The following is a 5963-nucleotide window of genomic DNA, read 5'->3' on the forward strand; positions in this document are numbered from 1 at the left end:
TGGTACATCTGTGTTTACATACCTGATTCTTGGAACAGTAAGTCTCCAAGTGTTTAACATTTTCTGATTTCCTGTATATTAAAATAAACTTTAAATTTTCATCTTAATTTTTTTTCTGCAGTAGACTTAATGGGATCTTGGTAATCATACTGTTCCTATCTGCAAGATGAAAACATTCTAAGCACAGAAGGCCTCAAGATTGATTCTGACTGATTGATCAAATTATGTGAAGAAGCTCAAACGTTTTAATCATGTAATCGTATGTAGAAAAGGTAATATGGAATACAGTTTAAAAATATATCTTGCCTGGCAAAATTGGCAGAGTAATAGATTTTCAACTAATGAAAGGCAAGTTTAGAACTGAGATAAAGAGCTTAACTTCATCATGATCACATGGCATTAACTGCCATGTAAAGTACTGCTGTGATAAACTTAATTTAAGAATCAACTGGATGCTATGGGTGCAGGGAATGATTTTTACTAAGCTAAAAATGAACTTCCATCAACTTATCAAGCAACCGGTCTATTTTTACATCCAGTACAGTGCAAGGTCTATTGCATATTCATCAGAGGTGAAACATTATTTGACAGAGAAATGTACGTGTAGATACTGATGATATTAAAAGGAGAGTTCCATTGACATTGATTAATCTTTGTTAACCTCTTTAGAAATTCTGAACTTGCACTAAGTCCTTGTTATCCACAAAGGACATGGACACAGACTTCCTGCAGATAACAAAGGACACAAACAGAACATTGAACAGTACAGCATAGGAACAGGCCCTTCAGCCCATAATGTCTGTGTTGAGCATGATGCCAAATTAAACTAATCACTTCTGCCTGCACATCATACCTATCTCTCCCTTTCCTGAATGCGTCGATTTAAAAGCCTCTTCAACATCACTATCATATCTGCTTCCACTACCACCCCTGATAGCGTGTTCTAGACACCTACCTATTTCTGCCAATAAAAAAAGAAATACTTGTCCCACACGTCCCCTTTACACTTTCCTCCTCTCAACTCGAAGCTATGCCCTCAAGTACTCGACATTTCTACCCAGGGGGACAGATTCTGACTAGGCCTCTCATAATTTTATAAGCTTCTATCAGATCTCCCGTCAGTCTCCAGTGCTCCAGAGAAAATGATCCAAGTTTGTCCAACCTCTCCTTCTAGCTAATACCCTCTAATCCAGACAGCATCCTGGTAAACCTCTTATGAACCTTCTCCAAAGCTCTGCACCTTCCTGTAACTGGGTGACCAGAACTGCAAGCAATACTCCCAAGTGCAGTCTAACCAAAGTTTTATACAACTGCAACTTGACTCTTGTACTCTATGCCATACACCTTCATTACCACTCTATCTACTTTTGCCACTTTCAGGGAAGTATGGACTTGGGCCCAAAATCCACTGTACATCAATGCTGTTAAGGGTCCTGCCATTAACTATCTGTGTATTAACAGATAACTCGAAGGCTCTTCTTTATACCCAATATGAGTGCAAGTAAACCAACGTATACCATAGTTCTCTTCAGAACTCTAATGCATGGTAATGTTTTAAAGCTGTACAGCACAACTCATCCAAGCTGACCATGATGCTAAACATCTATCTGTCCCTCAAAATGTTATTAATACACTTAATTATATAAACCTCTATAAGGTCACCCCTCCGCATCCTACACTGCAGTGAGAATAAACCCAGCCTATCGAATTTCTCCTTGTAACTAAAGCCCTCTATTCCAGGCAACATCCTGGTGAATATCTTCTGCTCTCTCTTAATGCTACCACATCCCTATGAAAAACATGATGATACTGGAGGAACTCAGCAGGCCAGGCAGCATCTGTGGAGAAGGTCCTGAAGAAGGGTCCCAACCCAAAATGTTGACCACCTGCTTTTCTCCACGGCTGCCTGGCCTGCTGAGTCCCTCCAGCATCATTGTGTTTTTCATCTAGATTCCAGCATCTGTTTCGCCACATCCTTCCTTAACTGTGGCAACCAGAACTGTCCACAATGCTAGTGCAGCCTAACCAATATATTGTGCAGCTGCAACGTGACCTCCAAATCTTGTACTCAGTGCCTCAACCAATGGAGGCAAGCATGCCAAATGCTGCCTTCACTACCCTATCCATCTGTGTTTCCATTTTCAGGGAACTATAAACTTGCACCCCAAGGTGTCTCTATACATCAAAACTCCTGCTATCTCTGCCTTCTTTAATTTTCTTAGTTACTTCTCAAAAAATTGAGAGACAGGATTTCCCCTACACAAAACCATGCTGGCTCCCCCAATCTGTCCTTCCCTTTCCAAGTGTAAGTAAATTCTGTCAATTAGAATGTTTTCTGATAATTTCCTTACTGATATAAGGATCACTGGTCTGTAGTTTCCTGGTTTATTCATACTGCCCTTTTTGAATAAGGGAATATTTGCTATTCTCCAATATTCTGGTATATCATCCAAGACTAACAATGATGCAATCTCCTCCCTTGCTTCCCACAGCATCCTGGAATAGATCCCATCAGGCCCTGTTGATTTATCCATCTGAATGAGTGCCAGTATCTGTAACACGTCCTTTTGTATATAAACACATTCCAGAATATCAACATAACTCTCCCCTAACTCTCTGGCCTTCACATTCTTCTCCCCGGTGAATACCAATGAGAAGTATACACTCATATCCCCGGCTCCACACAGATTTCCCCATTGGTCCTTGAGTGAACCTCTTGCTAAACTCTTAATTCTAATATATTTATAAAAGGTTTGAGGATTCTCCCTAATCCTGCTTGCCATACCCCCTTTAGGCCCTCCTAGTTTTAGTTCTCTTCTGTACCCTCCATAAACTTCAAAATATAAAGTATAATCTTTAACAAACACAGTGAAATCATTACATAACCAAAAGTAAATGATATTGGCTGATGAACTACTGTAAAATCCTGACCATATGCTGATTACTTGAAATCCCAATGGGTTGGCATCTGAGTGATTACCACAGTTCCACTGATGGGGCCCAGCTTCCTCTGCTCCCTTCCATTCTCTTGCTCTGTTCTAATTTGGCAGGACCCTGATTCTCCACTCCCTTTCACTCACCCGGGCCTGGTTCTCTCAATCCCTTTAAACTCACCTGATGCTATTTCCCACTGTATTGTCACGTGACAGCACTGCCCAGTACCTGGTTAAAAGACACACCACTCTCAATCAAGGCCTGGCTCCACCCCACCCATCAGTGCACACCTAACCATTGGCTCCTTTAAGTACCTTTGTACCTGTGACTGATTAGTCCTTGCTGGCACTGGGCCATTGGCCCTTTTGAACTACCTGGGCTGGACCCCCCCTACCCCCCCCCCCCCCACTCCCAGCCCTCCAGCACGATAAAGAGTGCCACATGTGCTGGGTCCGCTGTCTTTGTTTGCCTAGAGGAATCATGAAACGATGCTGGAGAGACCACTGGTAAGCTTTGACAGGGTTAGAAGCATCTTAAGCTAGTATTCCTGGTGGCGTGGAGGGGTGGTGGGTACATATTGCTTTTCCTTGATTGATTGTACCCAGTTCATTGTGTGTGCATGTGTGTATTTTACCCTTGTGATTTTCTCATGCTCGCTATCACCGGTGTGTGTGTCATCCCGTTACCTTTTCCCTGTGTTTGCCTTTGTAAATAAATCATTTAACTCAGACTGTGTTCAGAGTCCTTGTCCTTTGAGACCTTGAACTTGTTTCACAACACCCACACTCCCTTGAAATATACCAGGTCCTTGTTTCTCTGCACTCCATTTAAACCTGCACTGGAAAAAATTATGATTCTGCTGAGTAACATCTTAATACAGAATTTTAATAGACAATTTTATTGCACTTCCACTAAAACATGATGGATTTTGTTTTGATTTTCATTGGTTTTGAAATCACAAGGTGCAGCTGTGCAAAAAAAAACCCATAAATTTAAACAATAACGAAATAAAGTCAAAAAATAATTTGCTAGTTGGAGGCAAAATAGTGTTGAATAAGTGGTGTGTTGTTTCTGATCTCTTCAGCTTCATGGCTTTATGTTTGAATCTGGAATGTAAGGCCAAGCAACTAAATTCATGTCTTGGTAAGGATGAAATGTCCAAAGTTTTCCATGAAATATCTTCAAATGTCTCACCTTGCAAGGTTTTCCTATTAAAATGAATTCTGTCCTGTTGCCAATGCTGAATACCAGGAGTTCACTCTTGTAAAGCAGCAGTCCTATGTTGACACTTCCATGGTATGAGCTCATTGTGTGTTTTGAGTACATTTGTCTGCTTTTCCTACTGTGGGAAAGGAACAACCTTTCAGCAGCAAGGCAGCAAACACATAGGGAGCACTGCACCATAGTGATAACAAAGTTAAGCCTACATGGAAGGCAAGGGTAATGGGGAAGCAGAGTTTTCACAATAAATCATCACTTGACAATTTATAATCTATGATTTTTAATGGTCTATTATTTTGTTAGTTGTCCGAAGGAAAAGGTCTCTTATGTTGAGATTTTTGAAAGTTTAATTTTGCTCTTGTTTCTTGTTTCCTCTTGTTTCCAAGAGGTTTCCAAGAGAAACCTCTTGTTTCTAATATTCAGCCCACAATGTCCACGCCAACCAGCAGGCAACCATTTGCATTAATCCCATCTTCCAGAACTTGGCCTTCCAGGACCAGGTGATTTAAGTGCTCATCTAGACACCTCTTAAATGCTGTCGGTGATTCTGCTTCCACAACTCTCTCTTGCAGTGCATTCCAGGTACCATTCTGTAATGTGACCTGGAAAAAGGTCACCCTTAAATTCCCTCTAAATCTCTTATCCCCTACCCTAAGTCTACGTCCCCTGGTTTTATTCACCTCTAATAAGGGGAAAGGTTTCCTAGTCTACTCTATCTATATACCTCATAATTTTATATACTTCATTCATGTCTCCTCTCAAACTCCTCCACTCCAGGGAAAATAGACCTAGTCTCTCCTTGTAACTGAAATGATGCATCCCAGGCAATGTCCTGGTGAATTTCCTTTGTGTCCTCTCTAGTGTTATCACATCTTTCCTATGAGACCCCATTGATTTCAGAGATGATTTAGGGCTGTTATAAGGGAAAGAGGAAGGTAAATTACTTTTTATCCTATTTCACTTTATTATTTTTAATCACATAAGTGTTTCAGTGGCAATTAGAGATTTTAAAAATAGATTCACTCAGCTTTTTGTAGCTGGCAAGGCTAGGAGTGAGGCTTTCACATTTTGTAAAGTACCGGAACCCTAGATACTCAGAGCAACAAGATTAGCCCTTGGATTCAGAGCAGTAAGAATAAACATGGAAGGACAGCAGGTTGCAATCCTGGTGAGAGTCTGGGTCAGCAGGATCTCATCCAATGTCACTACTTAACATCTCCACAGAAGTCCCAGATGGGAATGATCCTTCCATTCATACTAATGTTACAACATTTCTAAGAGAAAACCCACTATGTGCAGAATGGGGAATTGAAGTATAGCTCAGCATTAAACATATCTTAATTACTATTACTAACTGGCCTCTCCATTATTGGCCTCTCCATTATTTTCCTCTCAGGCTCCTGGTCATCAAAACAAAGGGCAAAAATCCCTTCAAACTAGTAAAAATGAAAATAAACTCACCTTCAATCAATTAAGATCATTCCTAAATAATGAAGGAAGAATGGTTTTGTGAGGCAGCAAATCATATTGAACAAGACCTGCTGGACAAGTTGGGGAAGTTATATTTGAAGGGAGGAGTCTGCAAAGGAGGTGGAGTTTGTATTAGGAAGAAAACATCATACAGATCAACCATTGTTTAGTTATAGTTTGAAGTAAGCAGAAATATAAATGTGTGCAATTGCAGAACTAGAAAATGTTACAGAGAAAGTACAACTTAAGCAAGTAGCAACTGTTGTGAATTATTATGCATAATTGCCAATCTGGGTTATTGTGCTACAGTAGTTGAAATGTGCGATGAAAAAATTGGG

The sequence above is a fragment of the Pristis pectinata genome, chromosome 11 (genome assembly GCF_009764475.1).
Source record: "Pristis pectinata isolate sPriPec2 chromosome 11, sPriPec2.1.pri, whole genome shotgun sequence".
NCBI classification, from domain to species: Eukaryota; Metazoa; Chordata; class Chondrichthyes; order Rhinopristiformes; family Pristidae; genus Pristis; species Pristis pectinata.